Source organism: Myotis nattereri (assembly GCF_964212035.1).
Source record: "Myotis nattereri genome assembly, chromosome: 2".
Taxonomy (NCBI): Eukaryota; Metazoa; Chordata; class Mammalia; order Chiroptera; family Vespertilionidae; genus Myotis; species Myotis nattereri.
Genome location: NC_138076.1, coordinates 153,243,117 through 153,256,166, shown reverse-complemented (window position 1 = coordinate 153,256,166; position 13,050 = coordinate 153,243,117). Strand labels below are relative to the sequence as shown.

At 38.1% G+C, this 13,050-nt stretch overlaps 1 protein-coding gene across 4 annotated transcripts in view; it reads left to right on the top strand.

Moving 5' to 3' along the window:
• The window catches only part of MSRB3 (methionine sulfoxide reductase B3), a gene marked incomplete at its 5' end in the record, with an annotated part of 176,056 nt that overhangs the window by 150,362 nt on the left and 12,644 nt on the right, over window positions 1–13,050 (top strand). The gene's annotated exons all lie outside the window — the stretch shown is intronic.

The following is a 13,050-nucleotide window of genomic DNA, read 5'->3' as shown; positions in this document are numbered from 1 at the left end:
TGTTAATATTTTCTTCAGCCCCAATTTGGTTCACTTATTCAACAAATATTTATTTATTGCCTACTCAGTACTCAGGAGCCCAGTCTTGCACCTGCACCCACTTCATTTACAACTGGGCCAGTGGGTATGGCTTAAATATTACTGCACAATTGACATAATAATATATCAACCTATAGGCTATGGAATATATTATGGATGTGCTTGGGCCTTTATGGAATTTTACTTTTTTTTTTGTTATGTTGGTCCAGTGCCAAATTAAAATATGTGTGCAGTACCATACCACTTTAGCCTAATTCATGCATCTGAAGTTCAGCTTTCTTCATGTGATGACATCTAATTTTTATATTTTATTTTTTTTGTTAATCCTCACCCGAAGATATTTTTTTCCATTGATTTTTAAAGGGAATTGGAGGTAGGGGGAGAGGGAGAGAGGAGAGGGAGCAACATGGATGTGGGAGAGAAACATCGATTGGTTGCCTCCTGCACATTTCCTAGGTGCCCAACCAGGGTGCTGGATGGAACCTGCAACCCAGGTACGTGCCTTTGACTGGGAATTGAATCCTGACCCTTTGGTGCGTGCACTGATGCTCTAACCATCAAGCAGCACTGGCCAGGGCAACATCTAATTTTTTAATGCATTAAACTTTTCATTGGTCAAAATCAAAGCCATTGCAGCTTTTGAATTGCAAAGACCACTTATACCCATGGATCTTGCTTGACACAGGACTTTGGCTCCATGGATTAGTTTAGTTTCTGCTTTCTTGGGTATTCAAAGAGCTCTTGAGTTGAGAGATAGTAAGTGGGTTTCCTTCATTGTGGTCCCTAGAATATTTGTAGGAGTTTGGAGTGCCAAAATCTTCAATAAATATTAGTAAGTAACCTAGAGATTCTATAACTAATTCTATAGCAGATTTTTGTGATTATGTGTTTTAAAACCAAAGCATGGCCCTAGACAGTTTTCTCAGTGGTTAAAACATCAGCCCACAGACTGAAGGGTCACGGGTTCGATTCCAGTCAAGGACACGTACCTCAGTTGCAAATCGGGGCAGGTCTCTCTGTCTCTCCCCCTCCCTTCCACTCTCTATGGGCCCAGCACGCTTCCGCTGCGCAACTCTGCTTCCCTTCCACTCTCTAAACATCAATAGAACCCTAGCTGGTTTTGCTCAGTGGATAGAGTGTCAGGTTTGATTCCGATCAAGGACACATACCAAGGTTGCAGACTCCACCTTGGCCCAGGCCCTGGTCAGGGTGCATGCAGTAGGCAACCAATCGATGTGTTTCTCTCATATTGATGTTTTCCTTCTTTCTTCTACTCTCCCTAAAAATCAATGGAAAAATATTCTCCAGTGAGGATTTAAAAAAAAAAAAAACATCAATGGAAAAAATGTCCTCGGGTGAGGATTAACCAAAATAACACACACAAAAATAAAACACACAAAAAACTCCCAAAGCATGGATTATTATTTTTTAAAATGTATTTTTATTTATTTCAGAGAGGAAAGGAGAGAGAGAGAGAGAAATACCAATTATGAGAGAGAATCATTGTTAGGCTGCCTCCTGCATGCTCCCTACCAGGGATCGAGCCTGCATCCAGGCATATGCCCTGACTGGGAATCAAACCCTGACCTCCTGGTTCATAGGTTGACACTCCTGGATTATTTTTAAATCTCAGATTTCCAGAGTAACAAGAACATATAGAAGAGGCATTATACTAAAATTTATTAAATGCCAGGTATCCTTCTAGGAGCTTTGAAACTAAACAGTTATCTCTGAGATGGAGCTTTCATGCTAGTTTGAGCAATACAGTAAACAAACAAACAAAAAACTGTAAATAGTAAGTTATAGTATATTAATGTGATTAAATATATAAAAAGGAAGAGCGGAGTAATGGGAATTGTGTGTTAGCAAAAAATTTTCATAAAGAGTTTTAAAGAGAATGAATAGTTGTCAGAGTATACCTTGGTTGGATATAGTTTGCTTCATGCCTTTTTTATGTAATTTATTTATAAATTTTAATATATTAGGAAATGTTTAGTGCTTGATAAATTGCTTCAACTTTGCTGTGTGTGCTACAAAGTCAAAACACCTTTTTTTCCTATAAACAACTCTAAGCAATTATTGTGTTCTAAAATATTTGTATTTAATAGCTTTTCTGAGCAATCTACTCTGTTTCAGAAAATGGGTTGTCAGAAATTTAAGTCATAGTAGGTATAATACAGATGAAAAGTTTATGTAGACCAGTGAAGGATCATAGATTTATGAAAACAAGAAAATATTTCATTTCAGATTGCAGTACTTAAAAGCACATCCTATATAATAAAAGCCTAATATGCTAAATGTCTAGTCAACCGGTAGACCGTTCAACCAATCAAAGCACAATATGCTAATTATATGCTAAAGCTGCTCAACTGCTTGCTATGACATGCACTGACCACCAGGGGGCAGATGCTCTGACCTGTAGATTAGCTTGCTGCTGGGGTTCAGCCCATTAGGACTGAATGAGATGGGCTGGACACACCCTGGAGCCCTCCCGCGGTCCTTCCCCAGCTGGCCAACCTCCCACATCCCTCTCCGGCTCTGATCATGCACCGGTGGGGTTCCTTGGCTTGGCCTGCGCCCTCTTGCAGTCCGAGACCCCTCAGGGGATGTCAGAGAGCTGGTTTTGACCAGATCCCACAGGCTAGGTCGAGGGACCCCACTGGTGCACAAATTTGTGCACTGGGCCTCTAGTAATACAATAAAGATCTAAAGCCTACTGAGGAATTTAGAAAGATTTCAGTTAGAGAAATATATCCAGAGAAAATTTAGATAAGTAAAAGAATCTCAAGGCTTAACTCTCTCTTAGAAGAAGTAATGTTATATTTTTATCAGGCACATTATTCTGAAATTTTTGATAGGTTCCCAACTGAAGAATATAAGTAATAGTGTGACAGTCCCTAATGATGCTATGTAGTGAATAGACCTACTTCAAGACTGCAGTTGAAAGGAACACTATTTCACTTTTAGTCTATATTTCTTTGAATTTCCCTGTCCTATATCCCTCCTGGTATTCTTAAGGTCAGTTAAGCACAGTAAATAATCTTCACTCAGCAAGCAATCCAAATTACCATCTTCCCATCCGACGGAGCTAATAAATTCTAAGCAAACTCTAAACCCTTTGTGAAGCATCCCTAATGGCTACCTCACTGGACTGAAGAGCTTTTGGAAGCAAAATAAAATAATCATTTAAAGCTGAATGTTTTTGGATAAAGGTGACTAGGTCAACACTAAATTTAAAGACAGTTTGAGAGACATTTTTTAATGGCACTTAGAAATTATGGCTAAAGGTCAGGCTGTTACATGTGATGTTGCTCAGATCCTTTGATGCTAAAGGTCTACAACTGACTTATGTGTAAGATATATTTTTTAAAACATTAACTGTGATTTAAAGTAGCAAGAGACAGTGTTCAGGCCAGGGAAAATAAAGTCCCCTTCCCCAGTTTTTCGGTTGAAATGGTTTGAGTTCAGGAATTTTATTGAACCTGAAAAAAATTATTAATAGCTGTCTCAACAAAGGGAAATAGGGAAGCTTGCCCCTGTCAATTCCTGCTTAGGAGTTTCTGAGATATTTTGAGATCGCAAGAAAACTGTGGGTGAAACCCATACCAATTAGAGATCTTGTGTGTTTGGAACCACTTAAAAATGCCGCGCAGGGCTCAAAGGAATTAGCAAAGCCTGCCACAGTATAGCTGCATTATTAATCTCCACAGAGAATAGACACCAGATGTTCACACTGCCCAAAGGACCCCTCAGTGCTCTTGACAGTCTTTAGTCATTATGTCCTTTATATAGATTCAACTGTCTGAAATGCGGATGGGTGATAAGGCTATGTGGTTTCTCCATATGAAATTACTAATAATCAGTTTGAAGAAATGCACTATTTTAGATAGGCAAGAAAATAACCATATTGACTTTGATACTTGTAAAAAATTGCCTGAAGCGAGCTAGCAGAAATTCTTTGCCTATTTAAAAAAAATTTTTTTGATTGCCTAGTGATGGCATATCCAAACTAAGTGATAATCTTTTGAGCGAGTCTATTTTTGTTGTTAAATAATAAAACATGATATTTTGTTAATTAATTTATTCAACAAGTACTCGCATGAGCTACGGGCTGAGGATATAGTGGTAAACAAAGCAATCGTGGTCCCCTGGAGCTTAGTGAGAGAAGCAGACATTAGTTTAAAATTGCCCACATAAGTAAGTAATGGCAAATTGTGATGCGTTCTTTGATGCGAAAGGACTGGCGGCTGTGAACATGTTTGGCAGGAGAACCTGACCTAAAATTAAAGGTCTGGATTCATTGATCAACCTTATTTATTGAGGACCTACTTTGTGCCCCAAAGCAAAACGGATTTCCATGGTCATTTAAACCATTACACACATGATTCACAGTCTGGTAGGCCAGAGGGTATTACAGACAACAACAACCAACAACTTAAAAATAAACTGATGATAAAAGAGATTCCAGGGATGGAATTTTATTTTAGTTGTCTAGTCTTTCTTCAACTATAGCTTCTGTTCAATATCCTAAGGAACATTCGAGTAATGCTTAAAATGTTATCATGCCTGAATATTTTCACATCACTCATTTTATTGCAAAATTTTCATTAGAAAAGTAATATACAGACTTTCACATCTGTATATTTAGCCAGAGCCTCACTTCTGAGCCCAAATATTGCTCTGCCTCTTAGATAGTTCCACACTAACCTGATTTAATTATTTTCTCTGAAAAAGAAATGTATGATCAGTGTGTTCCAGCTGGAAACCCAGTAGGAATTTTGACGCTGTCCTTCTCCTTCACTCCCCACAGGTCCCTCCGTCAGCAGCATCAAATAATTCTGCTCTTAATCTCTCTATAATCTCTTCCCTCCTTTCCAGTCTCATTGCAAATGCCTTCATTTATAGCTTCACCAATTCTGTTCCCATATATGGTCTTCCCTCTGACATACCTGTTTTTATCCTCCCTCTTATCCCCTACCCTCCGGCTGCCCCACAAGCCATCTTCCTAAAACAGAAGTCTGATCTTATTACTAGTCTGCTTAAAAGCCTTTGGGTGGCCCCAATCATCATGACATCTAAATGGCTACAGCCATTTAGAACCACTGGGTTGCTTTGACAACAAGATGAAAAAGCAAGGTAGCTAGTAACCAAAATAAAATCAATGCTCGAATAGTACATTGCACTCAAATGTTATTAGCATTTCTTATCTTCATGAATATTTAGAGACTGCAGATCTATGCTAATTCATATATATATATATATATATATATATATATATATATATATATATACTCTTTGCTTTTTAAGGTAAGTATTTAAGTACTGTTTTTATTTGAGGTACTGGCTAATAAAGCTGAAGGAAGCATGGGAGAATGTTTGCCAAAACCAATGATTTTTTTTGTCGTTATTACTATTACACTATTTTTTTGACTGGAATAGTTTGCCTCTTGAGACTGTTGCTTGTTTGCAGTAATGAAATGATGTCATCAGCATTTAAGGGGATACTTGTCCTTATATTTGCAATGGCAGCAGTACAGAAATACAATAAATTCTCAAACTGTATCCAACAATCAAATAGAGTGCTGAAAAGTAGTCCAAGACATTTTTTCCCACCGCACCAGTCAGGGAATAGACTATCTGGATCTGCCTTGATTCTGACTCAGAGGCCATTTCGGATGTCGTATAATGTAAGTGTTAATCTCATACACTTAGCCCATAATCACTTTGTAAGCAGAGTCAAGTCTGAGCCAGTTAAAGTTGCTAAGCCTTACATTGATTTTGGTATTTTTATCAGTAAGGTAAAAAATAATATAATTGTGGTTAGCAGAAAAATTATGGAGCCTGAAATCTGTTGCCTCCTCCCATAAAATATTAGATCAAGAGAGTAAAATCTGCACTTTATTAAAAAGAAATCTCAGCTTCCTGTCCAGAGTGATAGACTGAACATACATGTTTGTTTCCTTTTCTCTCAAGAGACCCCTTTAAAGTGAGAGCAAGAAAAACAAGAAAAGAGGAGGAGGAGGAGGAGGAAGGGGTGGAGAAGAAGAAACACATTGCAAAGGGAGCTGGATGGGGGCAGGGGGTCTTAAGCCATCAAGAAATTTTAACCAATTTTTCCAAAGGGAAAAAAAAGGGTGGAAATGCATTAATGGGTACAACTGATGAAAGAAATCTGTAGCCCAAAATACATATAACCGTTGTTGCAGAGACTCCCAGCAGGATTCTAACGAGGCTCAGAGAACAGATCCGCAGCAAGGTGTTTAAATTAAAGTCTAGCCCTAGTTGGTCTGGCTCAGTGGATAGAGCGTCGGCCTGCAGACCAAAGGGTCCTGGGTTCAATTCTGGTCAAGGGCATGTACCTTGGTTGCAGGCACATCCCCAGTAGGAGGATGAAAATTGAAAAAATAAATTAAAAAAAATGAAGTGAAGAAGACGTAAAACTAATATAGCTGTTCTTTAGACTTTCATTTATTATTAATTTAGTTGTTGTTGTTAATCCTCACCTGAGGATATTTTTCCATTGATTTTTAGGGAGAGTAGAAGAGAGAGGGAAAGAGAGAAAAACATAGATGTGAGACAAACACGTGGATTAGTTGCCTCCTGCACGAGCCCTGCCCCACCTGGCCGCCCCGGGTCGGGTCGCGCACAGGATGCCCGCCGCCCAGAGTCACAGATAGCAGGCCCGGATGGTGGCAGGGCAGGCGGGATGGCGCTGTCCCGCCCTGCCTGCAGTATGCAAATTAGCCGCCATCTTTTTTGGCAGTTAATTTGCATATCGCACTGATTATCCAATGGGAGGCATAGCAAAGGTATGGTCAATTACCATGTTTGTCTATTATTAGATAGGATTATTGCATTATTTTCCATATGAACAATCATAAACTATAGTTTGTATACTTTTACATATGCTTGAAATATTTATAATTAAAAATTAAAATGTTGAATTACAGAAAAATTTTGGACAATTATATAATAAAGTCATGGTTCAAACAAAAGACAAAAAATATGATGTGCTTTTTAATATGTGATGCAGTGTGAAAAAGGGAGACCTGTTTGACTTTAGGCAGCCTGGGATTGTGACAATTGGAAGTATAATCCCAGGACTCCTGAGCTTTGCGTATAGCCATAATGATATGAACGCTGTTCACTAGTTTTTTTAGTCTTATCTTATTGATTACTGATGTCCCCCATTTACCCCTGTTTAGCTCCCCTCCACCCAACCCCTACCCATCCCCAGACCTTCTTCCACCCACTCCACCCGTTTACTAGTTTTCAGTTCCTTAGAACCAATCTTCGTAAGGGCAGAGAAGACTTCATTATAGTTGGGCACTGAGATGGGGGTGGGAGGAGGAATCGATGGGGGGAAGATCAGGGTGGAGTGGACAGTCAAATAATATGAAGACATAAGATACCATACCTTTATTTGTTCATCAGATAGCTTTTTGCAACACCTCTTATGCTTCAGGCACTATTTTATGTCATTGGCAATACAATGGAGGAGAAAATAGACAGACTACCTGCTCTTATATTTTACTTCAAGGTGCAGACATGACCAAACAAGATTTGAAAAGAATTAAAAATAATATAACTATCAAAAATTGGAAGGATAATGGGAGATTAGTCTAAGTACTGGGTGTCCACAAAATATACACACACTTTGGATGATTATAAAGTCAGTGTTTATTAACATACAGTTCATTTTCAAAATTTAAAAGAATCTACAGAAATGAATAGTTATTTTTGTCAATGCCTGTTCTCAAACTGATGACTGTTCTGGTCCAGGCACTGCTGATTGTGCAAAGCAATGGAATTGCATAAATCAGGAATCATATCGCTTGATATATGTGTGCCCTTAATTCATTGAAAACCGTCAACTTTATCTTTTATGTACCCCCATAAAATAAAGTCTAGTGGCACTTTAGGATAAATTTCTTTGTTCAAAGCTTAGTCTGGCTTCACCCATTATTTCAAATCAGTTAAACCAGAAAAAGAGTGAAAATTAAGTGAGTTATCAGCTGTTAAAATGTGTACACATTTTTTTGAGATACACTATATGAATTCTAAATCTTCATTGTTCAAAAGAGGGAATCAGTTTATAATGTTATAGCAGTATTGTCCAATAGTGGCAGTTTCTGTGTCTGTGGAAATGATAATAGACACATTCTGTATCGGCATCTGTGTTGTGCAAGAAAGGAGCCACCACATACATGTAACCATTGAGAACTGGAAATGTAATTTTATTTAATTTTAATTAATTTAAATTTAAATTGGGACATGTGGCTGTATTGGACAGTACAGGTTTAAAATGAAGGCATGAAGAGAGCAGCATAAACATATTTTTTAAAAATATATTTTATTGATTTTTTACAGAGAGGAAGGGATAAGGATAGAGAGTTAGCAACATCGATGAGAGAGAAACATTGATCAGTTGCCTCCCGCACACCCCCTACTGGGGATGTGCCCGAAAACAAGGTACATGCCTTTGACTGGAATCGAACCTGGGACCCTTGAGTCCGCAGGCCGATGCTTTATCCACTGAGCCAAACCAGTTAGGGCACATAAACATATTTTTAAAGAAATAAAAAACCTGTTAACATCATTGTCTGCAGGGGTAGGGAGAATTGGAAGGGAAGAATTCACTGAGTTATTTGCAGTATATGATTTTCTATTACATGTATGTATTTGGTTGATTACTACTTAAACTTTTGTGTCTTTGAGGGGGAATAGAGAAGCATCCTTTAAAAGATGAGATAAAAGTTATGCTTGAAGAGAATAATTGGTTAAGAATCAGGGCTCTAAGCTTCAAAAAATTATTTTAGCAGGAGTTCTTCATAGAGAGTTTTATTATTTGGCTTGAGGTAGTTAATAAGGTGAATTGTGTGAGATTAACACATTCTGGCTTCATAGAAACGAAAAACTACACATTTTGAAATATGGTCGTGGAATTATAGAGCTGTGAGAATTGGTATACACATAAAAATATAGATCTGCAAATCTCCAGCAAGTCTAATCAAAACCATACTGAAATGTGTGCCCTCCGTGTTAAACCATCACCCAGGCCTGAGTGGGATTTACTGTGCTCAAGCTTATTTTGCATTTGAAGATGATAAAATATTTGTAATCACATTTCAATTCAATGAATTCTTTGGTCTTGGGTTCTTTCTGCTGTGTTCTGATGGTTCATGTAACCAACTTCCTGAGGTTTCTAAGTTTTTATTTGGGGGTTTAGGAGATGTAGGAGAAATGAAGGTGTATGGATAGCAATCCTTGGTAAATCAAGGTAGGAGAACCAGGGCCACATTTTCTAGACATGGTACAGATGGAATTGGTTTCAACTTGTTTATAATCTGTTGCTGGTTTTAACAAGTTCAAAGATTTTTTTGAAAGGAAATAGGAAAAAGTTGGGCTAGAGAGTTGACGAAGTTTTTCTCAGGAGGCAGTTGGAGTGAAACATTTAAAAATTGTCTGCCCTAGCCAGTTTGGCTCAGTGGATAGAGCGTCAGCCTGCAGACTGAAGGATCCTAGGTTCAGTTCTGGTCGAGGGTACATGCCTGGAATGTGGGCTTGGTCGCCAGTGGGGGGGATGCAGGAGACAGCCAATCAGTGATTCTCTCTCATCACTGATGTTTCTATCTCTCTCTTCCTCTCACTTCCTCTCTGACATCAATAAGAATATATTTTTAAAAATTGTCAATAGAACACTACTTGTGGAGAGCTGTGTCATTATTCAACTCTGGGCTCAAGCAGACTCAGAACAGCTTGAATTACGCCACATTATGAGTGAGAGAGAATGCTTCTTTCTACTGCAATTAAAAAAATCATTCTAGTGTAGATGTTAGCAAGCACCCGGAATCTAGTGTTATAACTAACTGGATCACTTGCTCATACATATGAGATGCAAATGCATATAGTTTGGATTTGTTTCACATTTTACCAGCAGTATTGTTATGTCTGCATATTGATTTGGCCTGATGGTTGGATAAAATTTCAGCAGAACTGCCATATTCCTGCGTGTCTGCTTTAGTTGAAGTACTTGTATTTATTTGTCTCCAGAGATGAGAATTCTTCGAGGGGGGAAGCTATTTGTTGAATATAAGATATTCTTGATAATAATAGGTTAATATCTTTAAAAATACAGTTTATAATGTAATATGCCCAAAGCCAGTCTCATCTAGTAGAAACAAAGGGATGTGTTGGGGGTGGGATGAGCCAACTGTTTATACAGGTTTTCAATCGGCTTTTATTTTAAAAAAGTGCATGGAATGCATCCAAAACTAATAATGTTTTGTTAGATGAGAAGACCAAAAGGGAAATCCTAAAGAAAGGAGGATGGATGATCTTTCTTTAATGTCAGAACTGACATAAACACCGCCCCCCTTTGCTCAAGATAGTTTTCTCAACAAGACCCAGATTGCTTCAGTCTTTGCCTATCATCCTTTGAAGCACTTTCCTTATTAGTAGGAGTGGGGGCAGGGTTTCCTTTGAGGATTTTTACCGCAGTGAAGAGTTCCTCCTTTAAATATTTTCACATGATGAGGGAATTCCGCTTTCAAAGTGCTGTCATCACGTGGCTTCTCCGCCATGAGACACTTTATTCCTGCATGAAGGGCCTTCTTAGTTTGATTGTCAGTAAGGACTTACCTTTCTGATGGATTCCCTTTCTATAGAGCTGTGCTTTCTTGAGAGACCTAGCAGAAGAACTCAGCATTCTCTTGCATTAACCTCATTGGTGAAGTTGACCAGGATACTCTTTTGAAATGTGTTCATTTCATCACTTCGGGTTATAGTCCTCAGCATGGTTTCCCTTGTCAATCTCTACTAAGTAAGATTGGGGTGGCAGGTTGAATATTCCATCTTGAAAACTACGTTACTAATATGGTGAAAAGGGACACTCTGAATTTGAAGGAGTTTCGAAATGTGCTATATTTTTAAGAGACTCTTATGATGTTTAAATAACGCAATGGTAAGCAACAAATAATTCAAGTGCCGACAGTTTTCCTGGAAACATTGAATTCTTTTGAGAACCTCTATTCTGTTCTTGAATATAGTCTTCTGGAAAATTCTATAAATATTTAATTCATGGTTACAAAATGTATAGCTGTATGGTTTACTAGCTCATTGGAAAGCAGTTTACTTCCCTGCCCAAAATCTTTAGTCAGCGATGATTCACAATTGTTAGGAAAGAATTAGTATTAAGAAACCCCAAATAGAATGGGCAGTTTTCTCAACAGTATTGCCTAAGGGTGAACTTTTAAGTCTGTGTGGTGGTTCTAGATAAATGATTTGAAGCTTATCCATGTCCCAACCTCCATTGCATCATTTACATCATTACTCTTGGACTTGCCCTTTGAACAGTTTGGTCATTAGAAGGTGAGAAAATCAGTATTGTTTTGGATGCATTATCTGCATCTACCTCGAAGCTCCTAAGTGTAACAGTGTAACTCACCAACTAATCCAGACACAGCCTTAAACATATTTCTTAAAAACTGCCACCTCCTTCCTGCTAGAGTTCAAATTAATGAGCTCAGCCTTGCGCTGAGAAAGAAGGTGGATCAGGAGAGAGCCCTGCACTGAAGTCAGAATACCCATATTCTAGTTTTGGCCCTGGCACTACTGCTGTGTAACATTGGCGAATAACTTATCCTTCTGTTCTCCTCCCTCCCCCCAAATGCTGTAGGTGAGTGACCTAAATGATCTTCCTGTTTTTAACATTCTAAATAAATAATAAGCCTATTTCACCTACATAGAGAGGCTTCATTATAATGATTGAGCCAAGTTGCATACTCCAGTGAGAAACTGGTGTTGGTATTTCTTGATCTAGTTGGTCAATAAAGGAATATGATTATATTTTCTCTCTCCTGTGAATCTCTGTGAGGTAGCATAATTATTCATCTCATTTTTTTTTGTTTAAGGCTCATTGGAAATCAAGTTAATAAACATTTCAGCTGTTGATGAGTCAGACTCTCCCTTTAGAGTGCTCACCACTGCGTCAGGGAGGAGGGCATGCAAACACATCACAAATACAATGAGATGAGCAGAACAAGACGAGTTATATATGATTCAGGGTAGTATGAGAAATATATATATATTTCTGTACCTATTTTTAGTTGTAGAAATAGGAAAATGTATGTGGCGGGGGCGGGGGCGGTGTAGAGGCAGCTTTATGCTAAACTAAAATCAAAACAGCACTCCTAATTCTTTACCTGTTTTCTGTTGAATCAGTTATGTCCCCTCATAATATTAGTTGTCATAGACTGCAATCAAATGAATTATGACATGGGAGGTTACAAAATACAGAATGTTCTCTCTCTTTTCATAAATAAATTTTTTTTCAATGTCCTCAGGCATCACCATTGAATTCCTCTTTACTAGCTATTGGCACTTCAGTCACTGAACAGAGAACACCTAAATGTGTCAAGTAATCGTTATAAACCAAATACTTTCACCTATGTGAAATATGTTCAGATTCTCCCCAGAATTTAGACAATAGGGAAAATTGAGTTTTCTAGAGGATGCTGGTGTGTCTTAGCATAATTAAATTTAGGGGAATGTTATAAGTAGAAGGGTAAACTTTTCCTGGTGATTTGCAGTAATCTTGTACTCAGTCAAGGAACTAGAAAGTGTTCACAGTCTCGGGGTTAAATCTAGCGCTGACTATGAAAGCTATATTGTTGTGTTGTGGGGGATGGGGAGCTTGGAAGGGAGTTTCTTATAACATTTTGGCCTGAGCTAATTTGTTTTGTTTGAAACTGGAAATCATATTGTTAAAGTTTGCATTCTGTTTTCTTTCAATAGGTTTTTAAAAAGTTTCCTCCTTTCTGTAGGAATAAATTTGGCTTCTGAAAAAGAAAAAAAAAATTGCACCAGCAATTCAGCAACATTGCCCCTCTTTCATCATTTTGGGGACGCAGGCTTCAGCTCAGTAACTCCCGACATATTTTCTGGAAACATGTAAAAACATGCCCATAAGTACTGAACATAAAACCTGACTTTACACTCATAAACATTTGT